The following is a 13,658-nucleotide window of genomic DNA, read 5'->3' as shown; positions in this document are numbered from 1 at the left end:
ACTGTGAAGGGAAGGGATGAGTTTCACTTCCTGGAGCTAAAGTTTGGCAGTTAACTTTCAGCACAATGAAAGCAAAGGACAAAAATCAGCCTTATGCTTTTTTTTCCCTCTAGTTACTTTTGGTATCAAGGAATTACAAAGGACAAGGATCCTTACCATATGCCATCTGTTCTACTTACATGTGCAGAGTGATGACTATGGCTGAAGCTTTGATTCTGCAAATGCTCAAATGGAAGAAATCATCCAGGTTTGGAAGAAATCTGTAAAGTAAAATATATTGAAATAAAATGTAAACTGGCATGAACTATTTTCTCTGAAATTGCAAATTACAGTTTAAGACAGTCTAGTCTTTTTAGTTAACTTGAATTTGTTTTTCTGTTGGAGGAGATACTGGAAGTTTTTCCTCCATATCTGAGCCACTCTTGCTATTACAAACATTTTGACTAAAGTATAGGTTCTGAAATACCATTGTAAAGCCAGCCAGCTGAAAATGTAGACCTGGGAGTTTCAGATAAGGCTAATAAAAGCATTCATTCAACAGTTTGCTAACTGTAAGATCCTTCAATATTAACACCATATTTTTGCTATAAAATTATACATAAAGTGCATTAAGCACCTCCTACAATTGCCCTGGATGTCACATTAAACAGATGACAACCAATGATGAGAATATCATTAAATGAATAAAGAAAACATATCTTTTTATAAATGTTTCTGTCATTTTCTTTGCAATCATCTCCTCATTCATCATCAAAGCACCATCTAGCATGACATATTAAAGCTTGCTACAGGCCCTTCTCTTTGCTGAATTAATTGTAAGGTTCACATATGACCATATGGTCACCCCATGTTCTATTGAAGTGGTTTGCCTATAAAATAAGAGGGAAAACCCATATTTCTATCCCCTGGGGGGGAAATAAAAAATGTTAAGAAATAAAAAAAATTAAAAAGTACAAGGAACACTATCTTATTAGTGTGTGAGTTATACCAGTCTACAGATGTGCCCCAAGATAAGGCCACAAGAAGCAAATGGGTAACTGCAAGTCTTCAGTCATTCTGTATGTGTGTTACAGTCATTAAGGATAGCTACTTAACGTTGCCCAGCAATGATGCTATGTAACAGTTGTGGGGAGTTTTTGTACATGAAGTAAAAGATCAATAGAAACTTTCACTATTAGAGTTCTTATTTGAAAAATAAAATGACAACCCAAAACCAGACTTATAGTCCACTGGCTGTTGCAAAGGTAAATGCTCAAACCAGCTAGAGCTGCGTTTGTCACTCCCCTTCATGTTCATGGTACTCCAGACAGAAGTTCTAGGATAAAGGTTTCCCTCCCACAGAGGCCAGGGAATATGGCATAAGGTTCTGCCAGAGAAAGATGCACACAGATGCACACAGATTTACACACCACCTTCTGCCAGTCTAGCCTCTTAATTGCATAGTGTGTTATTTATCTATGAAGCCAAGTATCACAGCCCTTGACTTATATATTAAGTGAAAACATAGTTTTATGAATGAAGGAATGAATGAAGGAATGAATGAATGAATGAATGAAATCAGTAGACAGACCACTGACTCAAATAGGAAAAAACTGTACCAACAGCAGGTTAAATTTTTGTGTTTATTAAAATAAAATAAACCTTTCATTAGTTTTTACCAGTCTCTTGTTATATTACTATATTTATGAGGAATTAAACTCCTGTAAAATATCACTATATCTGGATCCAATTCTTTCCTCATATGACTGATACTTTATTCATCTTTGTAACTTAGGACATAGTTTGGCTATGCTTAGAACATCTCTAAATACATTATAATTGATATAAAAATGCACATTTGTTATCTTTGTGGTTGATAATTATACAATAACATTACTAAGCTATATGCTTAACTACATTTACTTTATTGTTGCTTTTCTCCTACTATACTATAAAAAATCTAAAATTCTAAGCACGAAACTCTAGGTTATAAAAAAAACACATCGCCAAATCTTTTGCCAACCTTATCATCATAAGTTGATGAACAAATTCATCAAACCCAGGCGCAGTTAAATGAATCAAATGTTTATAACATGGTTTAATGGCTATTTATGCATAATGTTGTTTTAATGATTTTGTTTTTCCACCAGAATATAGGACGGTATTTGAGAGTCTTGCCGAAAGGGCACATTGACCCCTTCTAATCTCTAATGAATCTGTTATTAGCCTAATAAGGATCTGGTGCCTGTGATGGAGTACTATAATTTTAAGTACTAACCATGTGAATGTTCTTAGTAAATGGGCTAAAGAGAATGGGCAATTACAATTCAATAGTGCATAGATAAAAGGCAGGTAAAATTACTGAAGACAGCCATGAGTTTACCAGTTCTACATTTATGTATGATTCAAAAATCTTTATAACGTGAGACCTCAAGCAAAAATCTATGTCTATACTCTGAACCTCTCAACAAAAAGGATATGTGAAAAAACTCACAGAGGAAGTTGAGAGAAAGGTCTAACATTTTTTTCCATCATCTCTTCAACACAACACCAATGTTTATAGAAAAATGAATGGTTTTATCTCTTAACATAGGATAGAAAAAATATATCAAAGCATAGATCATACAGTGATATATTAAAATGCATGACTACTAATAAAACATAGACATTTTTATCAAAGGTATACCAATATTTATCTTTCTGCATTTTCACAGATAATTAAGAATATCATCAAACTGGAAAGATGGCTTAGCAGTGAAGAGTACTGATTACTCTTACAGGAGAACCAGATTTGATTCCCAGCATTCATATCAGATGGCTCAAAACTATCTATGACTCCAGCTCCCATGATCTGATAACCCAAGCCCATGAAAGCACCTGCACTCATGTACACACACACACACACACACACACACACACACACACACACACAAACACACACGGGGGTGGGGGGAGAGAGATAGATATGCACACATGCACACATAAAACACACAAATGCACTTACCCACTATTAAAATAATAGAAATTAATATTTTAGAGGATGTCATTATAATTCTTAAACAAGAATTTCTATACAACTATCAGTTAACAATATAAGGCATCACATATTTATGTTTTATTATGAGATATGCACAAGCCCTCCAGTTTGCACCAGTTCCCTGAGCAGACCTTGGATGCTGGCTCCACACCCATTCCCACAACACCCAGAGAAACCCCGACTCCCAGGTGCTCTAACACACCCAGGATCACAGGTGAGGAGGCCACAACATCTGCCCCAACACCCAGAGTAACTGGGTCCCCCAGGATCCAGGGACACAAGAACCCCCAGCTGGCACAGGTTCCTTCCAGTTTGAACCTGCACCCAGAGCAGACCTGGGACGCTGGCTCTGCAACCACGCCTACAACACCCAGAAGGAACCCCACTCCCAGGTGCTCTGAAATGCCTAAGATGACAGGATCACAGGATCACAGAATCACAGAGGAAGCTAGACTCCCAGGAGATTGGACGGAACCAGGAGCACTGGAGCTCTGACACACTCAAGATCACAGTTGAGGCCACAATATTATCTTTCCCAACATCCAGCATAGCTGGGAACTCCACAGGAACAAGAGAAACCAAAACCCCTGCCCAGCCAGAGGCACGGATTCTTCCAGGTTGCACCAGTGCCCAGTGCAAACCCAAGGCTGGCTCCCCACCCACTCCTACAACACCCTGAAAGCTTGACTCCCAGGAGCTCTGACACAACAGGATCTCAGTAGTTTGGTCACACCAGTATTTCAGGATCACAGAGGCATCTAGAGTCCCAGGAGCTCTGAAATACCCAGGAACTCAGGATCACAGGATCCCAGAATCATATGATCAGAAAGAAAGCGGGACTCTGAGGAATTCTGACACAAACAGGATCACAGGAGAAATGGGCTCCAGTCAGAGACAGCAAGGGCAGGTAGCACTAGAGATAACTAGATGGCAAGAGAGAAGTGCTAGAGCATAAGCAACAGAAACCAAGGCTACTTGGCATCATCAGAACCCATTTCCGAGACTATAGCAAGTCCTGGATATACGATCACAACAACAGAAAGGCAAGATTCAGATTTAAAGTCACATCTCATGTTGATGATAGAGGATTTTAAGAAAGACATAAATAAATCCCTTTAAAAAATGCAGGAGAGGGGTTGGGGATTTAGCTCAGTGGTAGAGCACTTGCCTAGCAAGCACAAGGCCCTGGGTTCGGTCCCCAGCTCTGAAAAAAAGAAAGAAAGAAAGAAAGAAAGAAAGAAAGAAAGAAAGAAAGAAAGAAAGAGAGAGAGAGAGAGAGAGAGAGAGAGAGAGAGAAAGAAAGAAAGAAAGAAAGAAAGAAAGAAAGAAAGAAAGAAAGAAATACAGAAGACTACAAGTAAACAGGTAGAAGCCCTTAAAGAAGAAACACGAAAATCCCTTAAGGAACTACAGGAGAATACAACCAAACAGGTGAAGAAATTGAACAAAACCATCCAGAATCTAAAAATGGAAATAGAAACAATTAAAACACACACACACACACACACACACACACACACACACACACACACAAAGGGAGACAACTCTGGAGATAAAAAACCTAGGAAAGAGATCAGGAGTCATAGATGCAGGCATCACCAACAGAATAGACGAGATAGAAAAGAGAATCTCAGGGACAAAAGATACCATAGAAAACATTGACACAACATTCAAAGAAAATGCAAAAGTATCCTAAACCAAAATATCCAGAAAATCCAGAACACAATGAGAAGATCAAACCTAAGGATCCTATGGATAATAGGTATAGAAGAGAGTGAAGATTTTTAACTTAAAGGGCCAGTAAATATCTTTAACAAAACTATAGAAGAAAACTTCCCTAACATAAAAAAAAATGCCCATGAACATATAAGAAACATACAGAACTCCAAATATACTGGATGAGAAAGGAAACTCCTTCTGTCACATAATAGTCAAAACAACAAATGCACAAAACAAAGAAAGATTATTAAAAGCAGGAAGGGGAAAGGTCAGATAACATATGAAGATCTATCACAATTATACCAAACTTCTGAACAGGGACTATAAAAGCTATAAGATCCTGGGTAGATGTCATACAGTCCCTAGGAGAACACAAATGCCAGCCCAAGCAACTATACACAGCACCATTCTCAATTAACAAAGGTGGAAAACCAAGATATTCCATAACAAAACCAAATTTATATAATATCTTTCCACAAATCCAGCCTTACAAAGGATAATAGATGGAAAACCCCAACACGAAAAGGGAAACTAAACCCTACAAAGAGCAAGAAATTAATCTTCTTTCAACGAACTCAAAAGAAGATAACCACAGAAACATACCACCTCTAAGAACAAAAATAGCAAGAAGTAGCAATCACTTTTCCTTAATATCTCTTAATATCAATGGACTCGATTCCATAATAAAAATAGACTAAATGACTAAATATGTACACAGGATCCAGCATTTTGCTGCACACAGAAAATGCACCTCAGTGACAAAGTCTGACAATATCTCAGAGTAAAAGGCTTGAAAATTTTTTCCAAGAAACAAGCTGGAGTAGCCATTCTAATATCAAATAAAATCGACTTTCAGCCCAAAGGAAAAATCCACCAAGATGAACTCTCAATTCTGATGCAAGGGCACCCACACTCATAAAAGAAACTTTATTAAAGCTCAAAGCACACAATGAGCCTTACACAATAATAGTGGGAAACTTCAACACCCCATTCTCAGCAATGAACAGATCATGTAAAATCATGGAAACAGAAACTAAACAGAGGCGCAATGAAACTAACAGGAGTTATAAACCAAATGGATTTAACAATAACTATAGATCATTTCATCAAAAACAAAAGAATATACCTTCTTCTCATCACTTCATGGTACCCTCTCCAAAATTGACCATATAATCAATCACAAAACAAGCCACAGCAGATACAAGAAGATTGACATTATATGCATCCTATCAGATCACCTCGGACTAAGGCTGGTCTTCAATAACAACAAAAACAGCAGAAGATACATACACATGAAAGCTGAACAATGCTCTACTCAATGATAACTTGGTCAAGGAAGAAATAAAGAAATTAAAGGCTTTTTAGGATTTAATGAAAATTAAGGCACAACATACCCAAAATTATGTGACACAGTGAAAGCAATGCTAAGAGGAAAACTCATAACTCTGAGTGCCTCCAAAAAGAAACTGAAGAGAGCATACAGTAGCAGCTTGACAGTACACCAAAATGCTCTAGAACAAAAAGAAGCAAATACACCCAAGAGGGGTAGTAGGCAGGAAATAATCAAAGTCAGGGCTGAAAAGAACCAAATAGAAACAAAAAGAACCATACAAAGAATCAACAGAACCAAGAGCTGATTCTTTAAGAAAATCAATAAGATAGAAAACCCTTAGCCAGACTAACAAGAGGGCACAAAGAGACTATCCAAATTTTTAAAAAACGTAGAAATGAAAAGGGAGACATAACAATAGAAACTGAGGAACTTCAAAAAAATCATCAGATCCTACTACAAAAGCCTATATTCAATAAAACTGGAAAATCTGGATGAAATTGACATTTTTTTAGACAAATAGCAGGTAACAGAATGAAATCAGGATCAGATAAGCCATCTAAACAGTCCTATAACTCCTAAAAAAATAGAAGCAATCATTAGAAGTCTCCCAACCAGAAAGAGGAACACTCCTCCATTGTTGGTGGGATTGCAAGCTAGTAAAACCACTCTAGAATTCAGTCTGAAGGTTCCTCAGAATATTAGACTTAGTACTACTTGAAGACTCAGCTATACCACTCCTGGGCATATACCCCAAAGACGCTCCAATATACAACAAGGACACATGTTCCACTATGCTTATAGCAGCCTGATTTATAATAACCAGAAGCTGCAACCCAGATGCCCTTCAGCAGAGGAATGGATACAGAAAATATGGTGTATCTACACAATGAAGTAGTACTCAGCTATTAAAAAACAATGAAAAAAAATTAAAAAAAAAAACAATGACTTCATGAAATTCTTAGGCAAATAGATGGAACTAGAAATTATCATCCTGAGTGAGGTAACCCAGTCACAAAAGAACAAACATGGTGTACACTCACTGATATAAGTGTATTATTAGCTCAAGCTCACAATACCCAAGATAAATTTATAGACCACATGAAGTTCAAGAAGAAGGAAGACTAAAACGTGGATGCTTTAGTCCTTCTTAGGAGGTAGAACAATATACTCACAGGAAGAAATAAGAAATGTGGAGCAAATACTGAAAGAAAGTCTATCCAGAGACTGCCCTACCTGGGGGATCCACCCCTTATAGAGTCACCAAACCCAGACACAGTTAGTGCATGCTAACCAGAGCCTGATATAGCTGTCACCTGAGAGGCTCTGCCAGAGCCTGACAAAAACAGAGGCAAATACTTGCCGCCAACCATTGGACCTAGAATGGGGTCCCCAATGGAGGAATTGGAGAAAGACCTGAAGGAACTGAAGGGGTTTGCAGCCTTATAGGAAGAACAACAATATCAACCAACCAGACACCCCAGAACTCCCAGGCACTAAACCACCAACAAAAGAGTACACATGGGAGAACCCATGGCTTCATCCACATTTGGAGAAGAGGATGGGCCTTGTCAGGCATCAATGGGGATAGAGGCCTTTAGTCCTGTGAAAGCTCAATGCCCCAGTGGAGGGGAATGCCAGAGAGGGAGTGGGTGGGTGGGTGAGCAAGCACCTTCATAGAAGCAGGGAGAGGGGGACAGGATAGGGAGTTTGTGGAGTGAAAACCAGGAAAGGGGATAACACTTGAAATTAAATAAAATATCTCATAAAAGAAAAAATAGATATACACAATTTAAACATTACAAAGTGATAAAAGTGCAGCAAGCATGGAGGTGTATGACTCTAACTACGTGGGAGACTAAGACTGAAGGATCACTTCAACCTAGGCAATACTGAAAACACAAAATAGCAAGTAAATGATAAAACGCAATGGTATCTTAGAAAGGACCCTAAATTATTGGAGGGGACACAAGGCAGCAGTAGAAAGAGGATCCTAGAAATTCCCATAGAAATAAAAACTGAACTAGTTCAATAGAGAGAATAGGATGACTCAATAAAATGCGAGGGGCAAGAAGCACCAGGATTCAAAGGGAAAGAAGTTAGGAAAGATTTCCAGAAAATAAACAGTATCTGTGATGGCTTGGAAGACAGGGAAAGACAAGGCACTGAGAAACCGGAAGAAGTCTATCATAGATCACAGGAGGGGACCTGAGATGAAACAGGTCCAAACCTGAAAGGACAGATTGCAGGGGTGGACAGGAGCACGGAGGAGCTAGGGAGTGGAACAGTGACTCATGGTGACGTGCAAACAGAACCTAGGAAAACCGATGGATCTGAGAGATTTTAAATGGTAAAACAAGCCAAACAGGGTGGCACAATGTCATTAGTTTAAATTCAGAGGACAAGACAGAGTTGGGGAGGAAAAGCAGATGAAAGGAAAAGAGAAGAATGAAGATCTAGTACATTTGCTTCCTTTGGAAGGTTTGGCCTGCAATCATGTGTGAAATATTTAACTGTAGATGAGCTGAGCACATTCAAGCACAGAATTCTGGAGCTTGTAATTGATACCTAAGTGTTGAGTTAGTCACTAAAGAGCAAGGATCCTAAACTTGAAGCACACGAGGGGTTTCTCGTTCTTTAGTTTCTTAGGAAAAAACATTTAACTAAAGCTTCATAATTTTTCATGATGAACATTTGATGTACCCTACAAATTCAACATACAGTGATTCATTGGCATTCAACTGAAAGAATTCTCTGATTTCCGTTGAAGTTTCATCTTTGACCTGTGGGTTATTGAGAAATGCTTTATTTCCAAGTATTCAGATATTTTCCAGACTCTGTTTCTAAATCTGGTTTCTGATCAACTCCTACTATGATCATGTACTGTGTATAACTTGTCTTTTCAATTTTTGTGGGACTTTTAGGACCCAGTAACACCCTTGAAAAGACATTGGATTCTGACATTGTTGGGTACAGTTGAAAAAAACAGATAATCTAGGCCTTAATCCTTATTGGTTGTCCACTAAGATTGTTTATCCTCTCTACAGACTTGTTCAACTATAATTGTCTCATTTTTCTTTTTCTTCTTTCAGTTCTGCAATTTTCTATTAAATATATCTTTTTGTAAAATTAACGTTATTAATATATTTCACTTTACACAGTGTGTGCCTTACATTATTCTTTCAATATCTTTTTTTCTTAGTTGATAATTATCTTTTCTATTCTATTTTTCTTTTGTTTTTTTTTTCCGGAGCTGGGGACCGAACCCAGGGCCTTACGCTTGCTAGGCAAGCGCTCTACCACTGGACCAAATCCCCAACCCCCTACTCTATTTTTCTTGTTCCTGGTCTTCAAAACTTAAGCATGTTTCTGAATGGGAATGTACACTAGCATACTGACCTCTCTCTGTGTCTCTGTTGCTCCCTTCCTTTTTACTCGTTAATTATCATGTAAAGTAATGCATTTTATTATGGCACTTTCATTTACATCTGAATCTGTCTGCTCCCCTCCCCCATTTTCCTTTCATCCTCCCCTGCCTCCATCCCTCTTTGTCCCTAAGTAGTCAACTCTGCCTTAGTATCCCATACTACAAGTCACATTATCCTGTTACTCTCTTTGTTTCCTCCCCCTCGTAAGACTTCTTTTTACTCCCTCACAACCTTCTCTCCAGCTTCATGACCTATATACAAACCCATACATATATATGCCTTTGTTAAATTTTGAGTCTTTGGTCGACATAGAAAACGTGTAATATTTGTCCTTTTGAATCTTGGTTATCTCACTCAACATAACAATTTCCAAATCCATTCAGTTTCGTGATTTCATTTTTTTTATAGCGAAAGTTCCATCCTGTCTGTGTACCTCTTTTGCGTTATCCACCTTGAACATCTAGCCTAGTTCTATTTCACTTCTTTTTTGTTATGAACAGCCAGCTTTTCTTAAATATATCTCCAAGTTCTGTTCTTAGGATTCCACACATATTCTAGGTTAGCCTAGAATTAGGCCTCAACTATTCATGTACTGGGATTGAAGCTTGGGCCAGCATTCCTAACCATTGTTCGTTCACCGGTTCCTTCGTTTGTTTGTTTGTTTGTTTGTTTGTCTGAGTGTCAGAGATTAAACCTAAGGCCATATGCATGCTAAACATGTGCTCTACCACAACTTCCTTGAATTTTTTCAGGTTTTTTTTTCTCTACATATTTTTCTCTGTTGATGATCTCTTTTAAACTACTCTGTTACTTTATACATTTTTTATAATTAGTCTTCATTTTCAAAACAAATGTCAACTAATCAACCTACCTTCAGATAACCCTATAGGATTTAAAGTATGATGTGAGGACTTTACACTTGATCTTAGCCAAAAGGCCGAAAAGCGATGATGTGAGGACTTTAAACATGTTAATTAACAGAGGACTTTCTCGGTTCTGCCTATTATGTTATCATGGTCTTCATTTCAATGTTTGTTTTAAATGCTACAATTCATTATTTTAGCATTTTGATTATCATAGTTAAAAATAAACTTTAATAACAAAAGATGGCACTTGTGTTCCCCCCTACACACTGTTTAAATCTTCTAATGTTCTTTAATGCTTTGAATCTCTCAATAGTTTCTTCTCTTGTCATTTGTATTGGAAATAAAGAAATTGTTTTAACATATTTCTGATAAGAACAATCATTGTGACTATTTCTTCCCACTTGTATCCTTATTCTTCCTAGTTTTAATGATTATTTTCACTGAGGAGATTGGAGTTGAAAGGCTTTGTGAGGGTAGCGGTTGTTGTGCTGAGGTTTTTTTGTTTGTTTCGTTTTGTTTTGTTTTTTGTTTTTCTTTTGCTATGTAGCTTGCATCATTGATGATAAGAAGTCAGCGGTGATCTTTATCTTTACTCCCTTCTAGGTCATGTGTCGCTCCCATCCCTTGCCTGCTTTTAGGATTTCTCATTTCCACATTTTTATCAACTGATCATCATGTTCCTTGGCACGATTCACTCTGTGTTTATCCGGGAGTTTATGGGTACATAATTGTCATCACCTTTAGATGAGGTTTATGCACAACGCCTCAGTTTACTGTATTCTGAACACTTGGCATAATTCATGGGTCCTAGAACCTTTACTCTTTTTGCTGGTTGACTTCTCTTTTTTTCTAATTTTATGTCATTTCTGTTACTCTTTCTTCACAATCACTGATCTTTTCTTCTCTCTCTCTCTCCAACAAGCTAGTGAGCCTATCTTCTGTGGTGTTTATTTCAGAGTATATGTTTTTCAGTGCTCCGAGTTCCATTTTGTTTTCCACGACCTCTATCTCTTTCCCAATTATATTCATACTTCACTTTAAATATCCTTCTGCTTATCACCACAAAATGCAAAACTATCTGCCAAATATGAAATTACTCTTTTGTCAGTCATAGGTAACTGTAAGCCAAGATTCATTAGTACTGCAACTCTGCCTTGAGTATGAGGGAGCCACTGACCCTTTCAAAATAGTGACTGGTGGAAATTTGAGAAAGTAATTGGAGTTTCTGAAACGTAGATGTCTGGTTGTGTAGATGTTGATAACGATTGTGCCAGTATAGCATAAATAAGAAAATATCTGTATCATGTGCATGAAAGGATCTCTAAAGAATTAGCTTCATTTTCAGATATTTATAATAAGTTTGGGCATTAATCCAAATGACCATAAGAACATAGATCGTGATAAAGGTCGTGATGTTGTGGAGCGTCAGGCTACTTCCCATAATTCATTAAAATAAAAAATGATAAAGTCTAAAAATGGGAAATGAACTCTTGGCAGAGAAAGACCAAAATAAATATGTTTCCAAGTGAAAGGAAGCCAGCAGTGTCTATGAAGTAACATAAATAGAAAACAGTAGCTGCGGAGACATTTTCTGGAGAAGACAGAACCCTTTTGTGTGGCCAGACAGATAGAGGCACCGTGGGATTAACCAAGCAGCTTTCCTTTAGCCCTGGAATAGTTCCTTCTGAAAAACACTACGTGAGACTTGACTCAGTATATTGCAAGTTTTAGAACAGAATTATAATTTGTAATAAAGATCACTAAATATTCAGTTTTGTGATTTAAATGATACTGTAGGGGAATCACATTGAACATTTGAAATACTTGGAATTCAAGCACAAAAATGGCATACTAGGGCAAACTTATCTTTTATTAACCTCACAGATTTTACTTTTCTCCAAGTTGGAGCCACCTAAGAAACTCTAATTAGCCAATATGATTAGGAACTCATTACTTTTGGTTTGTTTTGGTTTCTTGGTTTATTTGTTTGTTTCTGGGGAAGGGGATGAGATTACAAATCACCCACCTCTCCCCAAACTACCTCCTTAAAATACCCCCAGTTTTGGCATTTAAGGCATTAAGGGTCTTTGGTAATTACAAAAGTGTTTATTTTCAACAGTGTCTGTACTTTTTCCTTTAGCTAAATTATCATAGAAAGTTCATTCTTTAGTCTAGGCTGTGCTGTGTTTTAAACAAACCGCAATGCCCCTATCTGAAAAGGCTCAGTAAACCTCACTTGTCCTTTCCATCCAGACGTCCCTCGCCACACTTCAAGCTCCTGAAGGTTTTAAGTACAATTCAGCATACTACAGTCTCAAGAGGGGACCGTAAACAATCAGAGCTCAGATGGGGTAATTAAAATATTGCACTCTGACAACAGCCAAGGCATACTCATGTTTTTCCTGAATGACTCAACATTACTAATAAAGCCTGTTACATAAAGTAGACCAAGGACCAAGCCCACCTCCATGGGCTCAGGCTACCAACAGGCACACTCTCTTGAAAGTGTTTCTAACTCCCCCTATTCCTAAACATTAAACACTCTGAAATTACATTGATGGGATGTTCAAAATCTTTTTTTTTCATATCTGATAAATAATACCAAAAGTGATCTGACACTAGAATTTCTACATATAAAAATATATAAATGCTAACTTACGATCTTGGGCAGATATTTTGCCTTTTACCTAATTAAAAATGGTGCTTTTGTCCAATTATTTTTACTGAACTGAATGAAAAACATGTGGCACTAAGTTGCGGTGGGGGAGCAAAGCCACCACCACCTCAATGTATTTAAATTTCTCTGGCACAGGCTGTCTGAGAAGAGCAAAGGTCTTTGCTTTAGCCTTCAACTCTTGGGTGAATTAATTCCTTTCTGAATTCTTCGGGAAATTTCACAATGGAAGCAGGTTATGCTCAATACACACAGAGTGTAAAAATCAGGTCCCTGTAGCCAGAGTGAAATGAAGTATTATAGTAATTATCTGGGTTATTCAGGGGAAACGAACATGGAGGGATGATTTTAAGGAAGTTGTTTTCTTTCTGCTTCAGTTGCATATAGGATTGTTTCAATTACCTTACCGTGCTGAGCACTGCTTTCTTCTGAGTCAGTTTATGGTTAGTGCATGTCATAAATACTCTTCTTGTAAAGTACGGTCTGGTTCTTTTACATATATGTCATAAACATTTCAAAACTGTAGCCCATTGTGTAATTTAAACAGACAGTAGGTAGAGGGAGGGAGGGAGGGATGGATGGATGGATGGATGGATGGATGGATGGATGGGTGGATGGATGGATA

This window comes from Rattus norvegicus, chromosome 16 (genome assembly GCF_036323735.1).
Source record: "Rattus norvegicus strain BN/NHsdMcwi chromosome 16, GRCr8, whole genome shotgun sequence".
NCBI lineage: Eukaryota > Metazoa > Chordata > Mammalia > Rodentia > Muridae > Rattus > Rattus norvegicus.
This window is presented reverse-complemented; position numbering follows the sequence as displayed.